The sequence below is a fragment of the Amblyraja radiata genome, chromosome 5 (genome assembly GCF_010909765.2).
Source record: "Amblyraja radiata isolate CabotCenter1 chromosome 5, sAmbRad1.1.pri, whole genome shotgun sequence".
NCBI lineage: Eukaryota > Metazoa > Chordata > Chondrichthyes > Rajiformes > Rajidae > Amblyraja > Amblyraja radiata.
The window spans coordinates 99086298-99113929 of NC_045960.1; positions in this window are offsets into that span (position 1 = coordinate 99086298).

Consider the following 27632-nt stretch of genomic DNA (forward strand, 5'->3'; position numbering starts at 1 on the left):
ATAGCCACGTCAAACATAATAGAGCAGGTCTTTAGAGGTCTTTAATTAGAGCAGGTCTTTAGAGGTCTAATCTTGTTAACGTTTCCTCCTACAGCAAACACACCATCCCATCCCAGAAATCAATCTAGTTAAGCTCCAGGAAGATGGGTGACAACTATGATGAAGGCAAACCTTCTCCACCTTAATAAAATTCTTGAAAGTGGCCAAAAAAAAAAATCACAATTCTAAAACAGCGATTGCAGGAAGAGGACAGCTCCTCTATATAGAAATGAAGATTGGTCTATTTCATTCAAGGAATTAAATTAATAAATATTTTATTCATTATTTGCAGTGATCAGTAGATGCTTTTGCAGCATGCATCGATGCTAGAAACATAGAAACATAGAAACTAGGGGCAGGAGGAGGCCATTTGGCCCTTCGAGCCAGCACCGCCACTCATTGCGATCATGGCTGATCGTCCCCAATCAATAACCCGTGCCTGCCTTCTCCCCATATCCCTTGATCCCACTAACCACTAGAGCTCTATCTCTCTTAAATCCATCCAGTGATTTAGCCTCCACTGCCCTCTGTGGCAGGGAATTCCACAAATTCACAATTCTCTGGGTGAAAAAGTTTCTTACCTCAGTCTTAAATGGCTTCCTCTTTATTCTAAGACTGTGGCCCCTGGTTCTGGACTCGCCCAACAATGGGACCATTTTTCCTGCATCTAGCTTGTCCAGTCATTTTATAATTTTATATGCTTCTATAAGATACCCCCTCATCCTTCTAAACTCAAGTGAATACAAGCCCAGTCTTTTCAATCTTTCCTCATATGACAGTCCCGCCATCCCAGGGATCAAACTTGCGAACCTACGCTGCACAGCCTCAATTACAAGGATGTCCTTCCTCAAATTAGGAGACCAAAACTGTATGCAATACTCCAGATGTGGTCTTACCAGAGCCCTATACAACTGCAGAAGAACCTCTCCACTCATATACTGAAATCCTCTTGTTATGAAGCCCAACATTCCATTAGCTTTCTTCACTGCCTGCTGTACCTGCATGCCAACCTTCAGTGACCGGTGTACAAGGACACCCAGGTCTCGCTGTACCACCCCCTTACCTAACCTAACCCCATTGATATTATAATCTGCCCCCTTGTTTTTGCCACCAAAGTAGATAACCTCACATTTATCTATATTATACTACATCTGCCACACCTCTGCCCACTCACTCAACCTGTCCAGGTCACCCTGCAACCTCCTAACATCCTCTTCATCGGTCACACTGCCACCCAGCTTTGAGTAATCCACAAACTTGCTAGTGTTGCTCCTAAATCCCTCTTCCAAATCATTAATATATATGGTAAACAGGTGCGGCCCCAACACCGTTCCTTGCGGCACTCCACTCGCCACTGCCTGCCATTCTGAAAAGGACCCGTTCACTCCTACTCTTTGCTTCCTGTCTGCCCACCAATCTTCTATCCATGTGAACACCCTACCCCCAATACCATGTGCTCTAATTTTAGTCACAAGCCTCAGTTATTTTTAGTGCATTCTCCCGACCCAAAAGATTCAATTGATAACCTGCCCTTATAACAATAAATCATATTTCTACATGGTACCTAACTAACATGAATTGAAAACTGAAGGGCATTGGTACCAACTGGTTAAAGTTAAGCAGGATAATGGATAGCACTAGACATTCAGCTTTAGCCAATGATTAATTTTTAACAATGTTGAATTTCTACAGCAAAATGTTTATGGTTTAAAACCACACCAATAAAACTATGAATTATTGAGTAAGCACTGCTATATCGCTAATAATTTATTAATTTCAGCAACAATTTACAAATAATTAATATCATTATACAACACACCATTAATTTGTAATACATGGTGCTTATGAAGGATGTAACAAATCTGTTCGCTCATTAAGTGACCCTGTTAAATTTACTTCTCTGTTTTTGTGAGTTGTTAGTCAGGCTATTGTTCTGCCCACATTATCATTAAGTAATAAATGAATGGAACAAAGATGAAATAACTTCTCATTAAAATTCACACAAGCTAAGTAGCATTCAAAGCTCATGATTTGGATCAAAACCATGTTATCATGCCAAAGTTTCCAATTTGTTCTCCTTTACTCTCGGCCCTTGCTAAGTTAGCTGACGTCAGCTACACTGAGAGCTGAGTCTTTGTAGTATAACTCAGCTGCTGGGATTATGAGAAGAAAAAGCATCATCTGCACATAAATAGCCGGCCAGAACCATTGAAGAAGAACTCATGTTAAAGTCAGCACTGATAGTTTGGGAGATGAGGAAACCATTACACTACCTGAGATTCAAAATAACTATGGTAGCCCAATGTAGTCCACAAGAAAAACAATTAAAAAACCAGAAATTACTCAAATCTGTGAGCCGAGCTTGGGTGTTCATCATCCTGTTAAATAAACAATACATTTGATGTGTGTTGACTATTAATGCAAATGGACTGTAAACAATTGGAATAAGACCTGCCGGGCAGAAAGGTATGTTGGAGCAAAGATATTGTCAAGTGTCATTCAAATTAATAACATTTCATCTGCAAGAATCATGCTGCAGGTGATAAATGAAAATAGGACAGGAGCTGCAGGGTTACTTGAGTGCAGTTGCCTGAATTTGCAGCAAAAAGGAAAAGCTTGAGGAACTCAGCGGGTCATACAGCATCTATGAAGAGAAATTACAGTTCAAGACCCTTTGTGAGATGAGAAGAAAATTAATCGTATGAACAAGCAGCCAACCAAATTATTGTTGAAGAACTAAAGACTGCTTAATTCAAATATACCTTCAGATGTTGAGCGATAGAATTGGATAAATTAAAGGAACGTTCTGAATAAGACTTGATTAAACAGCATATCTGGTGCACCTTTGTTGATAAGCACCATAGAGAGATAAGTTGAAAGAGAGATTGTGTAGAAAGATTGGATAGACGGGATACCCTCATTATGATAATTATAGGAACTGTGGAATGAATGATGCCCGTAGGTTGCATGATTAACCTCCAACGACCAAAATCATCGTCCTTTGTGTGAGTAATGACCTCAAGTATTGGAGCTTTTTTTTAGCCCCGTGATGCCCATTGACGTCTGTTTTATACAGGCTCCTTGTTGCCACAGTGAAATGCTGTCCTGACATCACTCTCATATCATCGCTGGAATTCAGTTCTTGGATCCATTTTTGGACCAAGGTATTGATAAGATCCGCAGCTGAATGCTGCTGGCAAAATCCAAACAAGGCATCAGAGGGAAGGTTATGAAGGAGAAGGGAAAATTAATAGAACTGTTGACACCATCTTTCATCACTTTGCTGATAATCAAGAGTTGACTGATTATCTGTTATTTGCCAGATTTAATTTGTTCTGCTTGTTGTGAACAAGACATAGTTGGACAACTTTCCACATTGTCAGGTCGAAGCAAATGTGGCAACTCGGGAAGAACAGGTTGGCTAGGTCTTCAGTACTAAAGACTGGCTGGCACCCATATCCTTTTCTGCATCCAGTCTCCTCAGCTGTTATTTGATGTCATGTGGAGTGAATCAAATTGGCTGAAGACTGGCTTTTGTAGTGGTGAGGATTTCAGAGAGAAGCAAACATCTAGTTGGCAGTGAGATTCCTTTTCTCCAGGGATGCTGTCTGACCTGCTGAGTCACACCAGTTTTTTGTGTCTATCTTCAGTTTAAACCAGCATCTGCAGTTCCTTCCTACACATCAAGTTGGCAGTTCTCGCTGAACATGGTTCTGAATGCCTTGTCTTTTGCACTTAAATGCTGGCACCACTGGGGTGGAACAGTGGCAGAGGTGATAGAGCTGCAGTCTCACTGCACCAGGGACCCGGGATTGATCCTGACCTTGGGTGCTGTTTGTGCAGAGTTTGCACATTCTCTCTGTGACCATGTGAGTTTCCTCCAGCTGTTCCGGTTTCCTCCCACATCCCAAAAACGTGCAGGTTAATCAACACCATTTTGATTCCGATTCATCTATTATCTTTGTTACTTACTGCCAACCTTCTGCCAACCAAACCCGAAGCAACTATTTCCACCCAGGGTTTATCATATTCCAAACTCCCTTTTCCAGCATTCTATCCCCCTACTCCTGACTGACAAAGGATCCCAACCCAAAACGTCATCTTGCAATTCCCTCCACAGATGCTGCCTGACCTAATGAGTTCCTCCAGCACTTTGTGTTTTGCTCACAATACCAGCATCTGCAGTTCCTCATGCCTCATGAGAATACTCAGCAGCCTCATGCATTCAAGTACACTGGAATTGCCATACTGGGGTATGATGCAACCAATCAGGATACTTTCCACAGTGCATCTGCAGAGCATTTTGTGACATGCCAAATCTCTTCAAACTCGTACGTAGAGGCATTGATGACCCTTCTTCATAATTCCATCTATGTGCTGGGCACAGGCCAGGTTATCTAGGATGTTAATGGCCAGGAATTTGAAGCTGCTAACTTTCTCCATCACTTGAAATACTGTAGATAACATTGTGTCAATACTTTTCTTCATTAAAATAGAGTTCTGACCCGAAGCGTCACCCATCGATTCTTTCCACAGATGTTGCCTGGCCCACTGATTACTCCCACACTTTGCATTTTGCTCATGATTGTAGCCATCTGCAGTTCCTTGTGAATTCACTCAGGAACTCGCATGATTGTTTCTGTAATTGGACCAGTTAGAGGACTATTCCTTGACATCTCATTGACAACATATTGAATCCCAGACACCAAAATCCACAAAAAGACCAAAGAGCATGGGGTGCCCTTAAGTCCAACGTAATTAGCACTTTTGAAGAGAGTCTTGGCTTCTCTACCAGTCAGAACACAGCCTGATTTAATGAGAATGGCCAGACAATCCAAGAGTTAATTAACTGCTGAATTAACTGCTGTTAGTGTCAGACTTAGTTCAGTGAGGGTGGCATGAGTAACGCATAGACTTTAAAACACCAGCCTCCACTCTCTCTGTGGGTCAAATTTAAATACTTAATGCAAGAATTCCACATAAATATATATTCTTTTTTTTTATTTATTTTTTTTAAATTTTTTTCTTTTTTTATGAGAAGGAAGTAAGCAAGACAAGAAAAAGAAAACAATAGAAAGGGGAAAGAGTGGAAAAATAGATGGTAGAAAGTAGAAAAATGTGAAGTGTGTATATAAAAAATAAATAAATAAATAAAATAAAAAAGAAAAGGTGGAAAGTAGAAATAGAAGAGAAGGCCCCTTAAAAGAGAATTTTTCAAATCTATATTCGGAGATGTAGATCTATCCACGTCATGAACTGAAATCAGCAATCCTTATGGTACCGCTGCATCACATGATTCCAAAAAGTCGATGAAAGGAGACCAACTCCTTAAGAATTGGTCATATTTATCTATTAGTCGGAGTCTCATTTCTTCAAGGCGTGCTATGTCCATCATATTCCTAATCCACATTTTAACAGTTGGTATGGCTGTATTTTTCCAAAATTTAAGTATCAATTTCTTTCCAATTATTAACCCATAATTAAAAAAAACATTTAATAAGACATATATTCTACACTATTATAAACTGTGAGTGTAACCGAATCATGAAGCACGATGGAACACTTTACCAATGTCAAAGAAAAGTCAGTAACCCTGTCTAAAATAGGATCAGTTGTGCTACACTGAAATGATTAATGCATCAATCAACGCAGGAATGGCAACTGCATCAGAGACTTAAGGGCCACGACCACTGATAAAGGTGGAGTGTGGGGAGTAATCATGAGGGCTGTAAATAGACAAATGAGATGTGAATAGATGTATGCGCACTGACGAGAAGGATGGGCTTTGTACCAGTCACAATAGTTATGGAAATGAGTGAATCTTGTAGCAGTGGACATGTTAATGGAGGTAGCTTGGGATCGTGGGGTGGGAGCTGCCTTCTGCCTGAATTCAACAAGATATTCTCCAAATAAGCTACAATGGTGGCTGACAAGGGCACAGTAGGTCCACCTGACAGTCAAGACATGTAAATTATTTGGTATTGCGTAGGTCGTCTACAGGCCAAACACGTAACCCCCTACACCTGCTTAGGTGAACTTAACAAAGCCACAGTGAGTACTCAAAATAAGCATGTTGACATTTTTCTCAACTGTGGATCCAACTCTTGGCTTAATTCCACAGAAAACTGTTCAAACTGCTCCTATCCCTGCTAATTAGAAGCTGTATGCCAACTTAAAACAAAACAAAGGTTTTGGAGCAGACTTTGCAGTGAGGAACCCCAGTCACAAATTCACAATTTCATCTGGCCTCCCTGGGAAGAGGACTCACCAGGAGATGCCAAATGGTAGATCTGTGAGCATTTTAAAGAATCAAATCTGACTGTTGTAACTGCAGTAGGATTTCCCCATACACTGGCAAGTAACAAATATTATTCTGAATTGAATCCTCCTGAAATTGCCTTGTGAATTCAAGAGAGTTATAGACCTGTCCCACTTAGGCGATTTTTCAGGCGACTGCCGGCACCATCCATTCCAACAGCACATTGAACTGGCTACAACGCCTGGAGGGTGATACATAACCTCTGCTGCCTCAAACACGCAAGAAGAAGACCAGCCCGTTATGCAGGCGGGAGACAGGGCAAGCGGGGGGAGCGCTGTCTGACTGAAATTCACACGGTGCAAAGCCATGGTGATACAGACACACACCGCGATGAACAGGAAGGTTGGCACTGTAATTAAGACGGCTAAAGCACAGTGTACGGTAAGTCCTGTAAAAGAGGGAGGTGAGAGGGGGGGAGAAAGAGTGGGAACAACTTTTAAGAAGCCAGAGATACACGGCTGTGAAGCTCGGCGGATATTTAACATTACCGGTCGGTTATCCTTGGTTCTGAAAACTACTGCTTACATTTTTTCCCAATGAGCCAATGAAATTCACCAGTCAGCACCGGCTACAACCTACGAGAACCTTCGACCTCCTGGCAACCCACTCGGACCTCCTGCCGACTGACCTATGGCATGAGAATTCTCGCAACTCGCCATGGCAGCTTCATTCTGGTTGCCATGAATTTTTCAACATGTTGAAAATTTTACAGCGACCATAATGAGGCCGCGACTAGTTCCCAGAATGCGGCAACTCCTCACGACCATGAAGGCGACTCCCCAGCAACCGCCTGCGAACATGTGGCGACCATGTGGCGACTGCATAGTCTCCTGCAGTTGCCTAAAAAATCGCCCAAGTGAGACAGGCCCATTAGAAGTATTTAATTGCCATGTGCAACATGATTCTAAGGGAAACATATCTCTCATTTCACCTCTTCAATTCTCATGGGATGTTGATGAAAAGCTGGTGCTTGATGATAGCACTAATAGTAGCAATGTTACAAAATTTTGAGATTTAAAAAATCAAGTCTGTAATTTATCCCATCAGATAAAGCATAAAAATAAGTTTAATTTGACATCTAATTCACTTTCATATCTCAAGTATTTAAAAAGTTATGGCCATTTTCATACTCGGAAATGAGCATCTTGTTCCCTATTGATTTTCTATGGACATAACAAAAAAGTTGTGATCGTGAACAGTCAAAAGCCCATAACTTTCTTAAAAATTAAGAGAACTGAATGAAATTTTCAGTTATCATAGATTGAAGCATTCTGAAACAAATATAAAATAATCTTACTTGGATGACCTGAAATTAAAGCATATAATTAGTTAGTTACCTAATTGTAGCTAATTTCAGACTTCAATTACTAGATCTAAACATCTATCCATTTCTTAATAAATGATTAACATTTTTAAATAGCCTAAATGTCCAAATAATATTCACAAATAATTCACAATAAAACATGATTTTTAAATCTCATTTACATTAATTTATAGGCCAAATGGAAGGAATTCAGTGTTCAATTGCTGTAAATAAATGCCCATTTAAATCAGCTTTCCAGTGGGTCCCTGTGGAACGCGCTGGTTTAGAACGTTCACATTGCGGTAGATTTGTGCCTCAAATGCCGAGAAAAATACTGCGCGATATAGTGGGCCCAAATTGAGCTACTCGCAATATTAAATTTTGTATAAAAGGATCTTTAGAAGCCCTTTTGAATGTAAAAATATACAACCTACCTTCTGCTATTTTCTTTATGAGACCCTGCGGTTGCTGACGGTCGCGGGTTTAAAGATTGATTTTTAAACTACTATAACTATTATTCAAGGCCTTTAAACCTAATAATAGCTTTTGCGACGGGGTCTATCAGCGATTTTTCGTTAATAATTAACTAGGCTGAACATTTTCGATTGGAACAGCTTAGAGAAAATCGCGTTTTAAACCCGCCCCCTCTAAACGGCGCCAAAATCGCGCACAACCTCAGCGGCAGATATTCAGCGACGCTTCAGGTAGGCTTTGCAACATACCTACTAATAGTCATTCTCCTCCTCTGTGGAGCACTTTTCATTTGCTGGATGGATATTGAGGGCTGAGATATTTCCTGCAATTTAGCAATGCCAAGGGACAAGAAAAGATCATTGTGAAAGTAGATGTGTGAAGGTGAACCCAGCAGATGAACAAATGTATACATATTAATCATTATTCATATTATTCAAGGGCAATAAGGCTGTGCCTGAGAATTTCAGACCAGTTTCACTGACCAATGTTACAGGTAAGATCTTGGAACACACCTTATACTCTCACATCATGAACCATTTTGAATAGAATGGGATACTGGTGGACACAACATGGCCTCAGAGCAAAACGTTCAAAGGAAACACAACTTATTGTCACTATTGATGACATCACAAGGGCATTAGATAAGGGGAAATCTATACATATGGCAATCCTGGACTTTTCAAATGCTTTCGATAAAGTTCCTCATGAAAGGCTCCGAGGAAAACTGGATTACTATGGCATCAGAAATAGTCCATATAACTGGATTAGGGACTTTCTCACAAACCAGGGGCAGAGGCTGGCCTGTGAAGGAAACATTTCTTTAGAAGAACAAGGACCGTCAGGAGTATCACAAGGCATGGTCCTCGGACCACTGTTGTTCCTGACGTACATTAATGATCTACCTGAACACATAAATAGTAAAACAAGACTCTTCACAGATGATTATCTTGTGTATATACATCTGTCAATGATGCAGAGGATATGAACTCTTTACAAGAAGACCTTAAGTCCTTGGAATTATGGTAAAACACATAATGAAGATGAGCTTCAACCCAACCAATTGCTCAATTATGGTAATTTCAAACAAGAAGAAACCACCTACTCGAGGCTATGTTTTCTGTGGACAAATACTTCATCGTACAAGTTCACAATCATACTTTGGAGTTCATCTTGATAGCAAGCTTTTGTGGGGGGAACATATGGACAATACGGTCACTAAAGCCAACCGGACACTAGGATTCCTTAGACGAAACCTCTGGTTCTGCCCAAAGGAAGTGAAAACCACAGCATATACAACATTGGTTAGACCCTTACTGGAATACACTTCATGCGCCTGGGACCCTACAAAACTGGTCATATCAACAAACTAGGGGTACAGAGGAAAGCAGCACGCTTTTGCATCGGGAACTACAATAGAGGTAGCAGTGTCACCCAGATGCTGTCCGACCTGGAGTGGGAAACGCTGGACACAAGAAAGGCAAGGAACAGACTAGCCATGTTGTACAAGATTCCTGGGCATAACTGCAGATAGATACATAATGTACTCAACAGAAAGGAGAACAAGAAAGAGAAATGATATGCAAGTAGAAACCCCATTTGCCAGGACAGATATTTACAAGAACTCATTCTTTGTAAGAACCTTAAGGGAATGGAATAAACTAGACAACAATATAGTCAAATCACCTTCACTAGACAGTTTTAAGGGGGCACTAACAGCACGTTAGTATGCACAACACATATAAGTTGGCGGTATGCAGAGTACTGCTGACTACAAACTCAGAAGGTTCAGAAGAAGGTTCATTGTTATGACTGGAGAAGGCAGAGTCATGGAGTCACAGGGCATGGAACCATGTCCGTCGGCCCAACTCGTCCATGCTGAGATGCCCCATTTAAGCTGATCCCATTTGCCCACATCCCACTAAACCTTTTTCATCCATGTACCTGTCCAAATGTCTTTTAAATGCTGTTATTGTACCTGCCCCATCTACTTCCTCTGGCAGCTCTTTCCACATACCCATCTTAAAAACCTGGCAGTACCATGGCACAAATTCTTTCCATGTGAAACCCTAAATCCACATTCAGTGTGTATTTTGGTATGTATATGTATGTGTCATCACATTTCTTCCAGAAATCCTCGAAGGTCAATGAAAACTCACTTCAGGTGCGGATTCCATTCGCCACATCCTGCATTCTATCTCTAGTCACCAACTTTATGAAGAAGCACTTTTGAAAAGTTTGGAGTCTTGATGTCAACTCATGCACAAATGTGTCTGCAGGTGTGCAGTATTGAGGCACTAATCATCATGAATCATACACTGAACAAGGACATAAAGCACTGCACACTCAAAGGCACAAGCATTTTCAGCTGAAGACAATTGAATTGCATAACCAAGCTACATGAAAAGGTGCTTCTGTATCATAAAGAACAAGCTAAAAATATAGACAGAAAGAATCGAGAAATATTTTTTGTTTACATCATTATTAACGTGCAAAGCAGTCAGCAAACATGAGTGTTAAGAGACAGACCATAAAATGCACCTTTGGAGAACATACACAACTCTATTTCTTCACACAAGCAGAATCTCAGTCTATTTTTGAATTGTTTGGCTGGAAGCTGAGGATCGAACAATTGGCTAATTAAGAATTTCTTACTTTCCAATATGCATGGAAGCGTGTGCTACATTGGATGACCAATAGCAAAAAGTGGACCTGCAGCAGATGGAAATATGAGACCATAATAAAATAGCCAGGATTACATCCAGCTGGTGAGCAAACTAATTGCAGTGGGGGAAATAACATTTTGGAAGAAATTTCATATTTGCACATTTGTTCCCCTCAATGATATACTGACGATTAAAGTGTAACTTGTAATACAACAGCAAATCCTCAAAAAGCTGCAGCTGTCAGTGTTCTGACCTGACAGGCAGACCAGATGGGGCTTTGATGACATTCCCATAATGCTGGAACACCAGAATGCTGTGCCATCCCCTATATCTCAGCTCTCACAAAGAGTTGCAGTGGTCTGGAAATCCTTTTTTGACACAACCCTGACCTTCAAATAGAGACTGTCAATGAGCTTTCTGATGCCAATAAACCTGGGCTTCTTTCTCTATTTTTGTCATTTGTTCTTCGATGACACAATGGATACCTTGTACAATATCAAAGGGCAAAGGGTGATGAGAAATATATCCAGCTGTGTATGGCAGCTTTGTAATCTGGTACACTACAATATTACCACCTTTTTAGACTGAAAATAATAATGTTTCCTCATTGCTGAATTTTGTGCAAATTTACTGTAGCAATACATTACATGAAAGCTTATTCCAAATGGTACAGTATAAAAGAGTCCCAGTGAAAATTGCTGATTTTCAATATCTTGGAACAAATACTCACCGAATTGAAATGACATTTCACGTATCTATTTTAGTTCAGGCTTAATGAAATGTAGGAGGCAAGTATATTTTTTAATTCTATTTCAAGATGTCTGTTGCTTAGTTTCTGCAAATTACATGCTATTGTCAAACTCACGTAGATATATGCATAAATACAATCCTTTTTCATTCTTTGATCTTTTAGAACACCTATTTTGGCAGCCATTTATAAAAAAAAGTGTATTGGAACTTTCTTTTGCTGAATGATATTGAACACAAATTTTAATTTCTAAATGTTTGTTATCTAGTTAATGATAAAAATCTCTCCCAATGTGCAGATATTTCTTGATCATCTTTAGCATGCCTTTTGCCTTTGATTTTCCTGTGGTCAATTTTATCTGGATTATCTAATCCACCATTCTTTGTCTACAATCTAATTAATAATTCATTCTTTTCAATCATTTATCTAATTCCTTCTAAAAAAATGTTGAACCAGATTCTAATATGTTATAATTCTGAATTACCACAATTTTCCACACAAAATGTTCTCCTCATTTCCCACAATGAGCTTCACCAATTATCTTAAATTCCCTGTTTAGCAATTATATTGGTACTATTAGCATTACCTTATTTCATGCTCTATCAGGACTCCAGTTTGCCTGAGATTTTCAACAGTTTCTGTGCAGAACTTCACCCCACCTTGTTGATGCCGACAAGGGAGGCTTTCAGGGCTAATCCAATGTTCCAATATTTGGTCCATCTACATAATTGAAAGTCTCATCTTGACCACTTCCTGTTTGCAATGTGCTTTGATTTTAGAAAAAACGCTACCACATATGGCTGTGATTTTTTGGCCACCTTACTCAGAGTCCTCCTCCGCTGCGCAGGCCCCGAGGATTTTCCCCATCGATGAAAAATAAAAGACTTAGTGTTTACAAAATCTTGAGGTTCACTCTCCTGTCAATCACTACCATGAAGGCCACACCCCTTCTGGTGGGAGGGGGAGGGACTATAAAACCCGGAAGTGTGGGCGTTGGCTCAATCTGTCTTCAAGATGGAGAGGGAGAGGTCACGACTCTGTCTGAGCTGGGAAACTACAGAACCCTGCGAGTATGTAATGTACTTGAATAAATGATGTGTTTGCCCTTAATGAAAATGAAATGAGTTGTTTGGCCTGCCCTGTGCTTGAAACTGCAATGGCAATGGAAATGAAGTGAAAATGCAATGGGCTGTTTGGCTTGAGCCTGCCCTGTGCTTGTAATTGCAATGGCAATGGAAGTGAAATGAAAATGCAATGAGCTATTTGGCCCGCCCTGTGCTTGAACTGCAATGCAATTGGAAATGAAATGGAGTTGTTTGACCTGCCTGAAACCACGAATTTCAGCCCACAAGGCCCCTATTAGCCGAGAAGCCAGTCCCTTTTGCTCAGAATGCCCGTATTAGCCCATGAGGAGTATTTTGGCCCAAAAGGCCCTTGCCAGGCCATGAAAAGTACAGAATAGAGGATATACTTTCCTCCATTGCAATGAACTGCAGAAAAAGATGAAAAATGTCTAAAATTGATTCTCCACTGTCTCCCCCTTCTCTCTCACAGAATCTCTCTCCTGTTTTGGGCAGAATTTCTTGCAGTTTCTGAGCTGCTAGCCCACCAGGTCTAAGTGACTGAGCAGCCAGCCCAACAGGCCTGAGTGACTGAGTTGCCAGCCCAAGAATCCATTCAGCCCAATGTCCACACTAGCCGTCTGGAAACCAGTCTCGTCGGCCCACAACATCCATACTAGCTCTCCAGAATGCCCCCCCCCCCCACCCCCACACCCCACTGGCCAGCAATATTGGAATTGGTGGAGAGGTGGAGTATTGCGTTGGGGTACCAGCCCTCCCATGGGACCCAATGGGTCCCACTTAGTCTAGTATCCCTCTAAATCTTTACAAGCAATGCAATTATTCAAATGTTTATTGAAAGCCATAATTATACCCGCTTCTATAGCTTCCTCTGGCAACTGGTTCCTGATACATAGAAAACATAGAAAATAGGTGCAGGTGGAGGCCATTCGGCCCTTCGAGCCAGCACCACCATTCATTGTGATCATGGCTGATCGTCCCCTATCAATAACCCATGCCTGCCTTCTCCCCATATCCCTTGACTCCACTAGACCCTAGAACTCTATCTAACTCTCTCTTAAATCCATCCAGTGACTTGGCCTCCACTGCTCTCTGTGGCAGGGAATTCCATAAATTCACAACTCTCTGGGTGAAAAAGTTGTTTCTCACCTCAGTCTTAAATGACCTCCCCTTTATTCTAAGACTGTGGCCCCTGGTTCTGGACTCGCTCAACATTGGGAACATTTTTCCTGCATCTAGCTTGTCTAGTCCTTTTCATAATTTTATATGTTTAATAAGATACCCCTTCATCCTTCTAAACTCCAGTGAATACAAGCCTAGTCTTTTCAATCTTTCCTCATATGACAGTCCCGCCATCCCAGGGATCAATCTCGTGAACCTACGCTGAACTACCTCAATCACAAGGACGTCCTTCCTCAAATTAGGAGACCAAAACTGTACACAATACTCCCAATGTGGTCTCATCAGAGCCCTATAAAACTGCAGAAGAATCTCTTTACTCCTATACTGAAATCCTCTTGCTATGAAGGCCAACATTCCATTAGCTTTCTTCGCTGCCTGCTGTACCTGTAAGCCAACTTTCAGTGGCCGGTGTACAAGGATGCCTAGGTCTCGCTGCACCTCCACCTTACCTAACCTAACCCCATTGAGATAATAATCTGCCCCCTTGTTTTTGCCACCAAAGTGGATGACCTCACATTTATCTATATTATACTGCATCTGCCACGCATCTGCCCACTCGGTCAACCTGTCCAGGTCACCCTGCAACCTCCTAACATCCTCTTCGCAGTTCACACTGCCACCCAGCTTTGTGTCATCTGCAAAATTGCTAGTGTTGCTCCTAATTCCCTCTTCCAAATCATTAATATATATGGTAAACAGTTGCGGCCCCAACACCGAGCCTTGCGGCACTCCACTCGCCACTGCCTGCCATTCTGAAAAGGACCCGTTCACTCCTACTCTTTGCTTCCGGTCTGCCAACCAATTTTCTATCCATGTCCACACCCATGTCCACAGCTCTAATTTCAGTCACCAGTCTCCCGTGCGGGACCTTATCAAAGGCTTTCTGAAAGTCTAGATAAACTACATCCACTGGCACCCCTTCATCCATTTTACTTGTCACATCCTCAAAAAAATCCAGAAGATTAGTCAAGCATGATTTCCCTTTCATAAATCCATGTTGACTTGGACTAATCATTTTACTACTATCCAAATGCCCCAAATCCCCCGTTTTCTCTCTCGCTCCTTTCTTGAAAAGTGGGATAACATTAGCTATCCTCCAATCCACAGGAACTGATCCTGAATCTATTGAACATTGGAAAATGATCACCAATGCGTCCACTATTTCTAGAGCCACCTCCCTGAGAACCCTGGGATGCAAACCATCAGGCCCAGGGAATTTCTCATTCTTCAGTCCCATTAGCCTACCCAATACTATTTCTCGCCTAATGAAAATTTATTTCAGTTCCTCTACCCCCTGAGATCCTCTGTCCTCCAGTACATCTGGGAGATTGTTTGTGTCTTCCTTAGTGAAGACAGATGCGAAGTATCTATTCAACTTCTGCCATTTCTTTGTTGCCCATAACAATTTCACCTGTGTCTGCCTTCAAGGGACCCACATTTAAATTATCTACTCTTTTTCCCTTAACATATCTAAAGAAGCTTTTACTGTCATTCTTTATATTCCTGGCCAGCTTCCCTTCGTACTTCATCTTTTCAGCCCGTATTGCCCGTTTTGTTTCCTTCTGTTGTCCTATTAAAGTTTTCCAATCCTCTGGCTTCCAGTTATTATGTACTCTCTGGTCTATACATACTAGTCTTTGAATGAAAAGGTAGCCTATATTCCACCTTACATCTCTGCCCTCTCATGTAAACTCTATTTCAGTCAATAGTGACAATGAAACTTAATTATCAGCAGATGATTTTAGGATTAACCTGTGGCATTTAGAAATCAGACAGAAGTTTTAATATTGTAGATATCAAGCCTGCTAACATGGAAGAGCTGACTGAAGTGATTACAGCAGCGGAATTCCACCCCAATCAGTGCAACACATTTGAGCCTATGCCCTCTAGTTTAAGAATTCTTCATCCTGGGAAAAGTCTGAGTGTTCACTTCATCAATGCCCCTCATATTTATTGTATATTACAATAAGGTCACCCTTTAGCCTTCAACACTCTAAAGAAAAATGTTCCAGCTTATCCAGCCTCTCCCTAAAACTCAAGCCCAAAAGTCCAAGTTGCATTCTGGTGAATCTCTTCTGCAATTTGTCTAACTTAATGACATCCTTCCTATAGCTGAGCGACCAGATCTGCAAAAGTACTCAAAGTTTGGGCTCATCAATGATTTGTCCAGCTGCATTATGATGTCCCAACCTTTGTACTCAATACAAGAAGACTGAGTCAGTAAATACCACATTGGTAACAATTTCCTGAATTTAATAATACAAATAGAAAATCCTAGGAATATCCAGCAAGTCAGGCAGCATCCGTCGGAAAGAAACATTGCCATTGTTTCAGGTTGAAGGCCTTTTGTCTTTCCAATACCTACGGTTTATTTATTTACATTTTCCAGAATGTATGCAGTGCACTCTGTGCAATATACAGCACATGCTGCTGTCCAGAAGAGCACTGTTGATCAAAAATTTGGTAAATGGGATAAAATATGAACAGTTGCACCTGATCTTAAACGAGCAGGGAGATTTTCTGGAACATTTTAAACAAAGAGCTGGTCGACATTGTCGACTAGGATAAAAAAAATTAAATGAAAAAATTCAATGAAAACAGTTGCAAAAAGTAGAAGGATTGAAGTCAAGTAGTAAAAGCAGTGGCCATCCATCCTTTCGGACATTTTAGTTTCTGACTAAACAAGACACTGATGACTGCCATGAGGTTAAGCATTGTGCTGCCTGGGTAAGCAGCTAATGATCCAAATGTAGCTGCTGATAGTTGTAGACCATCTCCTGAGCAAAGGTTCTTTCTGTTCTCAGAGACCATTGCCTAATGAAAGAGCTGGGATTCATATCATGAATTAACTGCTGCACTTTAAGTAAAGCTGAATCACACTGAGAAGTGAAACATCCCACTGTGCTCCAATGAGAAAGAAATTGCAAGTGTTGACCCAGCAGAGTACAGCTACCACCACCTCTGTGATATGTTGTTTCCACAACACACTGGGCCACACAGAGCTCCACTATTCCTGCCAAACAAAGTGCAATGACGCGGCAATTTCAACTGCAAATTACGTTCAAATGAGCCCAAGCGATTTCATGCTGGTTTTATTTTCTCCACTAAATACCACTGTCCCAAATTTCCATGTGAATACTGAATTGAGTGGCATTTTCACCAGGGGATTTCCTAAATAATCCTAAAACACGACTCCCCGAATGGAGAGTAACAATTGCAAGAAGGCAAAATAGGTGCTTGGAAATTGATAGCCGTTTAAATTGACTTTAGTTAAATATTTTTCATTACTTTAAAAAGTGCTGTTTTATATTTAATCTAAAAAGATCAGGATTTCTAACAGGTTTAACAGCCGATTAAACGAGGTTGTTGGGAGTGTGATGCCTGGTTTAACCAGGTGCCAATTTACTTTTCAGGTATTAAAAGCAAAACACAAGGAAAAAACTCAGATGGCTGTGCTGAAGGATTTTCAACCAGAAACGCTGAATTTATTTTTCTAATGGGGCTGTCCCACTTGGGCAACCTAATCCATGAGTTCTGGTGAGTTTGCCCTCGACTCATAGTCGCAGCATGGTCGACACGAGGTTGTAGGAGGTCTTTGTAACTCTCCTTCATTCTCGAGAGTAGTCCCCATGTACTCGAGGCCTCAGCTAGGTCGCGGCGTATTTTTCAACATGTTGCAAAATGCCCGCGAGTAAAAAAAGGTCGCTATGGAAAAAAATGGGAACTTTTTTTACTCGTAGGAGGTCGTGGTAGGTCAGCATGTTAGTCGTAGGTAATCGAGGGTAGTTGAAGGTAATCATAGATAGTCTTCATCATAGTCGAAGGGAGGTCGAAGGAAGTCGTCTTCACTCTCCACTATTCGGTGTCCAATTTTCCCGAAGTTAGTTGTAGTTAGTCTTCAACATAGTCGAAGGAGGTCTTCTACATGATTACATGACATTTTTTCAAACTCTCCCAAACTCTCCTAAACTCGCCAATTAGGTCGCCCAAGTGGGACTTAAAGATGTAGTCTGACCTTCTGGGTTTATCCAAAATTTAGATGTTTTATTTCAGATTTGCAGCATCTGCAATTTTAAAAAAAAAATTCCCAGTGTTTGAGGGGAGGGTTAGTTCTGTTTTTTTCAATGTGATTGGATTATGCCATGCAAGGCCCTTCCACAGTTATGGGACTCACCACTGAGGATCAGCCAGCTTGGAAGCATACGCTTTTAATGACAATGGCAGTGCCACAAAAGGCGTTGCACTTGGCCTGAGAGCCAACAGAGCAAACAGCTGGCAGGAAAATGTAGGCAATTTATTTTGAAGCTCTTCTTTGAACTCGATCCTGAACCACAGGAGAGAGAAAATAATTCATTGGTTTGCACACACAAAAAAAAACACCTGGAGACTGAATATCAGTGCAGACAGAATCTGCAGTCATTCCTTCTTTATTTTAGGGGATTTTTATTGGTAACTTGATCAAGCATTGATCTCAAATTTCATATTTCTATAGAATGTCAAGGTGGTCAATTTACAACAAGTGGAAAGTAAAATGAGTTTACAAAATGTATCACTGTTCGCTTCAGAAAGCAATCTTACCTCACATCAGTTCGCTCAAAGAGACTTCCCAAAATTAGTGCTTAGAATTGTGGCGAGCCACTTTCCTCTGTTATCCTCTGAAAATAACGTTTCCTTTGTCTCTTTTTTACCATTGCCCTTCCTTGTACCCACTCAATTTTCCAGAGAAGGCTATTGTTCCTTGGACAATCCTAGCAGGCCAAAGCAAGAGGTTTGAGATACTCTTTGAATTTATTCTGACACTCCAGTGCAGGACTGCAGGAATACTGTGTGGTCCAAATCAAAGTCCAATTAGGCGCTATCCGGTACATGATCTCTCTTGCACTATTCCACCAAGGACAAAATCCTGACATCCTGAAATTTTTTTATCTCTCAGGTAATATAACCATAATATGACCAAAATGAGTGACCTCCTTATAACTGCTTTTTTATTTTGATCCGATTCCTCCCCATTATGCTGTTAAAAGCATTTGTTAATTGGAGTCATACAGAATGGAAATATGTCAACAGGCAATTTGGCCCAGCACATAAACACTGCCCAGTCCATATTATTTCCATCTTTCAGCATCTGACACAAACCTTTGTATGCTTAGGTGATGTGAGAACTTATGGACACCTCTTCAATCCTATCAATGTCTCTGTCTCCACCACTCTCTCAAGCATTGTGTACCATGTACTCACTACTCCCCGTGTTAAAAAAAAGTCATCCTCAAATCCACTATAAAATATCGTACCACTCACCCTAAATCCATGCCCTCTAATTTTGGCCATCTCTGGTTTTGGGAAAGGTTTCCTGCAATCTACCATGTCTATATTCTTCATATTTGATTAACCTCAATTATGTTCTCTCAGCCTCCTCTACTCCAGGGAAAAGAGCACTCACCTCTGCAGCCACTCCTCATTGCAGAAATGCTCTAATCCAAACAACTTCCTGGTCAATATCCTCTGAACCCTCGACCGTGTTATCACATGCTTCCCTGTAGAATGGTGACCAGAAATGCAAGCAGTGCTCCACCTGAGGTTTCATCACTGATTTTAAATTTGGAGCATGATAGAAAAAGAGCCTGATATTGGTTGTGTGGATAGGATAACCATCCCTGAGATTGGGGTATATGAACTGGAAAAGAGGATTACCAACTACTAGCCGAACAAGCACGAGTTTATTTGAAGTTAATTTTTAATCAGCAGCGAATTTCACAGAACATCAGTCGTTGCTTGGTTCTTGTGGCCTGGACATTTCCACTGCACCATCTATCCCAGTCAGTAAATGCTGATAAAAATGACTGCAATTTTGGATCCAGCAGCATTGATTTCCTGGGGCAACAGATGCAGATTTGCTCCAAGTTGTGTTGTTTGCGCAACTAATGCTAATTGGCAGATTAAGCAGCCTGATGCTGTGTGTGTCATATGCAGACCCCAGAAAGGTTCAGGTTTGACAGCTGGTGAGGTTAATACTCCCATGACGATGATTTGATGCTTGACCTGCCAAAGAAGGCCATTTTCATCCAGCGAACCCAGTGTGTTAACCACACTGAGGAAATCTGAAATTAGCAGCAGAAGGAATCCTTGTGCCTGTGCTATTGAAAGAGATTGTCAATAATGATGCAAACAAGATTAATCATCCTTTTTGCAGGGCTTTTGACCTCGCTCTTTGCCTTTGTACTGTGATGACTCAGCAGTTGTGACCAACCAGCTGGAAGGTTGCACAGCTGAGATGGAGGAAGCCGCTGAAAGTTCCAAAGACAACATGCAGCAACTTCCGTAAAGCAGAGAATGGTGGGCGAAGAAGGAAGTGACAAAGTGGATTAAATATGAGCACACCATCATCCTCAGATTTCTGCTTTTCAGATGGCCATGAACTCTGTGAAAGCTGCTCCAATGGTGGTCAGCACCTTCTTCTGCGAGTCTGCTGTCACTGTCAGTGGCTGTGGGCCACATTGTTCATCAACAGATAGCGGTATGGTAGGGTATTGGTTTATTGTCACATTCACCAAGATGTAGTGAAACACTGCTTTACATGCCATCTTGATTTTAAAATGGGATCGATACATGATTACAATCAAAAATCAAACACGAGTACAACAGGTACTGCAAATTGAAATGACATTGAGTGGAGAATGTACTGTTACAGCAACAGAGACAGAGCAGATTGACAAAATGTGCAAAAGCCACAATGAGGTGTAGTGGGAGGGGAAGGGGAATACATCACTTTGCTTGTAAATGGTCTGTTCAAGAGTCTAATAAAAGTGGGGAAGAAGCCAATCTGGTGGTACGTGCTTTCAAATTTATGTACCATCTGCCTCATGATAGAGGAGAGAATGACTGGAGAGGTATGAGTGGTCTTTGATTATGTTGGCTGCTTTCCCAAAGCATTGTGAAGTATAGAGCCAATGGGGGGGAGGGGGGCTGGTTTGTGTGATGTACTGGGACCATCTACAACACAGGTGTGTTTGCGAGTGCATTTTGCTGTGTTGCATCAGGATATTTTATGCACTGAATTGAATAGGTGACTGTCTAAGTTGTGAGAACCAACATTGCAACAGTGGAACATGTACAAATCTGTAGTGGGGTGGATAAGTGACAGCAATAAGGCATGAATGATTGAGATTGTTGTTGGATGAGTGGGGAACGTTGTACATAGTGGATCATTGTGCCAGTTTAATGATGCATTTGTTGGGAGATGGGATTTTAAGCTTCAGTTTAGAGATACAGTGCGGAAACAGGACCTTTGGCCCACCGAGTCTGCACAGACCAGCGATCCCCACATATCAACAATATCCTACACACACCAGGGACACTTAACACTTATACCAAGCCTACAAACTTGTACGTCTTTGGAGTGTGGGAGGAAACTGAAGATCTCGGAGAAAATCCACGCGGTAATGGGGAGAACATATAAACGCCCATAGCCAGGATCACACCCGGGTCTCCGGTGCAGCAAGCGCTGTAAGGCAACAACTCTACTGCTGCACCACCTTGCCGTCCACATGTTAAGATTTGGGAGGTTTAAGGTGTTAAGAATTTGTTTAGATTTATTTGGTTATTAAATTTTTGGCACTACATCTAGGTCCTGCCCAGTGGATCTCATTGTTTAAGAAGGAGCTGCAGATGCTGGAAAATCGAAGGTAGACAAAAATGCTGGAGAAACCCAGCGGGTGCAGCAGCATCTATGGAGCGAAGGAAATAGGCAACGTTTCGGGCCGAAACCCTTCTTCAGACTGACAGTGGATCTCATTCCTGACTAATCCCATTTGTGACCTCTCAATCATATCCAAGATATATCAGTACGGCTTTCTGTATGCCTAGGTGCACAAGATCCCCAGGACATGTGCCACAAGTAGTCAAAAACCATACCTTTAAATTGAGATGCTTCCTCTGTATTCCCACACCAGGAAACTTTGGAATGATTTCCAGCAGAGCTTATGTCAATCAGTGCAGCTCCTTTAAAAGTCACAAGGTGTCATCAGTTCACATTAATTAACTTCAGCTGGGACATGTCATTCCTGAAATCAGAACCCAGCAATAAATTTGAAAGCAGTGAGCAGCGCAGTTGGTACCAGCTGGACCCTACAATCCTGATAATGAGGTGGGAGCACCAGTTATAAATACAACCCAGAAAGGCTCAAGTAACAACGAAGCTCTGGTCATGCATATCCAAATGTCAGGTCACTGCACGAAGTAGAGCAAAAAGGAAATAAATTGTAAATCTTTAAATTACTGGGTGTTAACATCTTTGATGACCTGCCCTGGGTCTAGCACGCAGATGCAATCATGAAGGTGGCGTCCCAACATCTCTATTCCCGTGGAAATTTAAAGAGATTCACCACGTCATTATATACTCCAACTAATTTCTACAGATGCACTGAAGAAAGTATCTATTGTTGCATCATAGTGGTACGGCAATTACAGTATGGTAATTTCAATGCACGGAAATGCAAGAGGCTGACGAGTGGTGGACTCAGCCAAGTTCATCATGAGCACAGCTTTCCCCACCATTGAAAGCATCTATATGAGGTGAGGCTTCAAGAAGGCAGTCCGAAGGCAGCCTCATGAAGGCAGCATATATCATGGAGGATCCCCACCATTCGGATAAGGCCTTCTTCTCACTGCTACCACCTGGCAGGAGACACCAAAGCATGAAATTGCACAGCAGGTTCAAGATCATCTACTTTCCTATAACTATCAGGTTCTTGAACGGACTCACACATCCTAATCCTACCTCAACAGTGAACATTACGGACTACGATTAACTTGTTGATTTTCCAATTCCGTTTTGCATTAATGTATTGTTTATTTGCAGTCTCTTCTCTATTTGCTGATGCAGAATTTTTGTATACATCATGTATAACTTCTGCTATTGTGTGTTGGCAACACAAGTAAATCGAGTGGTAGAGAAGGAAAATGGTATGCTTGCTTTCATCGGTCCTCTGAATGAGTATAAGAGTCAGGAAGTCACAGTCTGTGCCTGTGATGCAGCTGCAAGCATGATTATCATTGTACCTTTATCTCACCGTACTTGTGCATTTCACAATAAACCCAACTTGAATTGAAATAGGATGAGACAGAAGTATCTTGTAGAACATTGCAATGTCAGGTAGAACAAATATACATTTTCATCCTTGTAGTGTGTTCAATAATCCTAAAAAGCCTTCAATTTCAGTGAAATGCCTGCAAATAATAATTGGAACTTGGAATTCAAAGCCTATATAAATCAGGTAACAGTGAAAATCATTTGTGGTGTAGATGCGTACAGACTTTTCTGGGTATAATTCCAATTTCTGGATTCATCCGTTGTGTTAATGGGAGTCTTTACTTTGGCTACAGAAAGTGCTATGTGACACGAGGAGTCTTGATGATTATTCTGTTGTTTGTTGCTGTTTCTGCAGAAAAAGTAACTGAAGGATAGGAAGTGAACTCTTCTGTCAGAAGTAAAGTCAATTAATCATCCCCAAGAAGACCAAACTAGAATAAAGGCAACTTCTAAAAATAAAGAACTGTACAAACTGATAGCTGCGGATCAAATGATCTATATTCTGCCCAAAAGATGGACTACAATAATTATGCTGAAAGTAAAGAGAGACGTGTATTTGTCCATAATGAAGCTGCCTCGGTTCCTGGGGAGATGTTGAAGAACATTGAGAATCTGCATTGATTAGTAAATCCAATTGGAGAATATGTTCAAGAACAAATTGCCATTCATATGCACATTGGCAATCGGTTTAACAGGGGTCTGCCAGAACAATCCCATTTTGCTGGGATTCAGCCACTCTTGCCCTGTAGAAGCAAAACCTTAACCCCATTCATACATTGAACAGTCCCCTCAGACTGCAAGGTCCATGCTGCACATGATGCCAAGACCATTCCTTATCTACCTGCATATAATCCATATCCCTCCATTCCCTGCATATCCATAGGCCTATCCAAAAGTCTCTTAAATGTCACTATCACATGTACCTCAATGGGGGTCAAGGAAAGAGCGTTCACGTCGCGACCCTGTTATCACCAATCTTTCCACCACCACGCACAAGAAGCGACAAGACAGACACCATAGTATGCAGATGCCGATGAGTGTGTTCAGCTCTGGGTGAACAACTTCTAATCTTGTGTAGGAATCGATAAGAAGATCTACCTCAATCACCAATAAAGGCAGTGCGTATCAGGCACTTATTACCCTCTGTGAAAAACTTGTCCCACCAATCTCCTTTAAACTTTTCCCCTCACCCTTTAAAGCAATATCTTCTGGTACTTGTTTTTTTTTCATCCTGGGAATTAGGTTTTGGCCGTCAACCCTAACTATGCCTCTCATAACTTTAAATACTTATATTAGGTCTCCCCATAACCTCCAGCATTCCATAGAAAATAATCCAAGTATGTCCAACCTGTACCCTGTAGCTAATACCCCCAATCCTGGCATCATTCTGGAAAACCTCCTCTGCACCCTTTCCAAAGCCTCCAATCCTTCCTGTAATGGGGCAACCAGAAGTGCACACAATACTCCAAATGCAGCCCGACCAAAATTCAATAAAATTGTGACTTCCTGACTCTTATACTCATTCAGAGGACCGATGAAAGCAAGCATACCATTTTCCTTCTTTACCACTCTATTTACTTGTATTGCCACTTTCAGGTAGTTATTTAACCTGGACTTCAAGATCCCACTGTACATCGATGCTGTTATGGGTCATGCCATTAATTGTATATTATCCCCTTACATTTGATCTCCAAAGTGCAACTCCTCACACTTGCTTGGATTAAATTCCATCTGCCATTTCTTCACCCATTTCTATAGCTGATCTATATACTGATTATAAGTTAGTGAGACAAGACCTGCCATGTACAAAAGCCACGCTGACAGTCCTTAATTAACCCATTCTCTGCCAAATCAGAGTAAATACTATGCTGAAGTATACTAATCCTCTCTAATAGCTTCCCTACCACCACAGTGCAGCTCACCAGCCTAAAATTCCCTGGATACTATCAACTCTCCTTCATAAAACAAGGAATAACACAAGGTACTATCCAGTCCTCCAGGACCTTGCCTATGACTAGAGAAGACACAAATATCTTCATTAAGGCTCCCGCAATATCCTTTCTTCTCTCTCTCTCTCTCTCTCACCAAGGATAAATCCCATCGTCCTGTGGATTATTCACCTTAATGCACTTCAAGAGCCCCAACAACTCCTCCTTCTTAAACTCAAACTGCTCTTGCATAAGAGTGTTCTCTACACTAAGCTCATTGCCCTTGACCTGCTCCTTGGTGAAAATAGATGCAAAGAACTTGTTTAGTATCTTGCCTGCATCACCAGGCTCCAAGCACAAATTCACTTTATCCTTGAAGCACATGCATGACCAGACAGAGTAATGTAGGTTTAAACCTGCTGTAGCACCAGTATAGGACTGCCTGTTTGCTTCTCAAACACACGTGGGACTGGGTGAATGCAGGCTGGGCTCTGACCCAGACAACCTTCATTTCAGACGTGAGAAAGTATAATTAAAACAACTTCCTGAAGCATTGAAGCCATGAATAAAAAAAATTGTCACTGTTGGGTTTATCCATTAATAAATAAACATAAATAAATGAATACATTTTAAAAGTAAATAAACTACTCATCTTTTAGTTGCACTCTTCGTCGTTTTGCTGCTTTTACTTGTTTTCTAATTTGATATTCACGGGTAGAACAACTGGCTTTACATCAGTGATATGAAAATCACTCTTCCTATCGTTAGAGTCATGGAGTCATACAGCGTACAAACAGGCTCTTTGGCCCGACGTGTCCATGCCAACCAAGAAAATGTATTGTAAATGTTATAGTACCTGCCTCAACTTATTCTCTGACAGCTCGTTCCATCTCCCAAAAACATTGCCCTTAAGTTCATTTAAAATATTTCCCCTCTCACCTTAAACCTATGTCCTCTGGTTACACAGAGGGAGGCGAGTGTCTGGAATGCACTGCCACATTGATGCCGATATGCTGGTGTATTTAAGAGGCTTTTAGATAGGCAGATAGATATGCAGGTAATAGACAGATATGGATTATGTGCAAGTCAAGTCAAGTCAAGTTTATTTGTCACATACACATACGAGATGTGCAGTGAAATGAAAGTGGCAATGCTCGCGGACTTTTGTGCAAAAGACAAACAACCAAACAAACTATAAACACAATCATAACACACATATTCTTTTACATAATAAATAATGGAAGGAAAAACGTTCAGTAGAGTTAGTCCCTGGTGAGATAGGCGTTTACAGTCCGAATGGCCTCTGGGAAGAAACTCCTTCTCAACCTCTCCGTTCTCACCGCATGGCAACGGAGGCGTTTGCCTGACCGTAGCAGCTGGAACAGTCCGTTGCAGGGGTGGAAGGGGTCTCTCATGATATTGTTGGCTCTGGAGTTGCACCTCCTGATGTATAGTTCCTGCAGGGGGGCAAGTGAAGTTCCCATAGTGCGTTACGGCCGAACGCACTACTCTCTGCAGAGCCTTCTTGTCCTTGGCAGAGCAATTCCCAAACCAGATGGAAATGTTCCCGGACAAGATGCTTTCCACCGCCGCTGCGTAGAAGCACTGGAGGATCCTCGGAGACACTCTGAATTTCCTCAATTGCCTGAGGTGGTAAAGGCGCTGCCTTGCCTTAATCACGAGTGCTGAGGCGTGTGATGCCCATGTCATATCCTCGGAGATGTGGACTCCCAGATATTTAAAACAGTTCACCCTATCCACAGGATCCCCATTTATCCTCAATGGAGTGTACGTCCTCGGATGATGTGCCCTCCTAAAGTCCATGATCAGCTCCTTCGTTTTTTTGATGTTCAAGAGGAGGCTGTTATCCTGGCACCAGAGTGCTAGACCAGCCACCTCCTCTTGCAGGTAGGTAAGAGATAGTCTTGGCATCATGTTCTGCACAGAAACTGTGGGCCGAACAGCCTGTTCTTGTGCTGTACTATTCTATGCTCTATGGTACACAAAGGCAAGTTAATTTTGTTACCTATATATCAATATCAGACTTTTCGCTAACTGATAAATTTCTCAGGTGAGATCAGCAAAATGCACAAATGTATTTCCTTCTTCACATGTGCTTAGTTATCTAAACACATTGAGCCTCACAAAAGTGGAGCTATTCAATGATTTTCAGGTGCTGCTCATAGATGCAAAGGGAGGAAGAATATGAAAATGAAATATTTTATATGTTTCTGAAATGAAACAAAGTTGACAAGAGGGAAATGAATGCAAAGGAACAGCTGTTTAAACAAATGGTAAATGATGTGCCAAATCTGCACATTGTATAATAACTATTAAAGGTTGCTGTGGTAATAACACATGATAATCATAAATTGACCCGTTGATTACTGTCTCTGAATTAACTATCATCATTACAGTCTGTTATACATAAGGAAGTTAACCAGTATATAATCTTTGCAAATTAGCTTTATTGTTGAAAGAAAAATATTTCTTCAACAGCAAGCATTTCTCTCCAATCCCCTACTCCCAATTCCTCCGCCTACGCCGCATCTGTTCCCAGGATGAGACATTTCATACCAGGGCATCGGAAATGTCCTCGTTCTTCAGGGAACGGGGATTCCCCTCCGCCACCATAGATGAGGCTCACACCAGGGTCTCATCCATACCCCGTAACACTGCTCTCTCTCCCCATCCCCGCACACGCAACAAGGGCAGAGTCCCTCTGGTCCTCACCTTTCACCCCACCAGCCGGCAAATACAACACATAATCCTCCGCCATTTCCGCCACCTCCAACGTGACCCCACC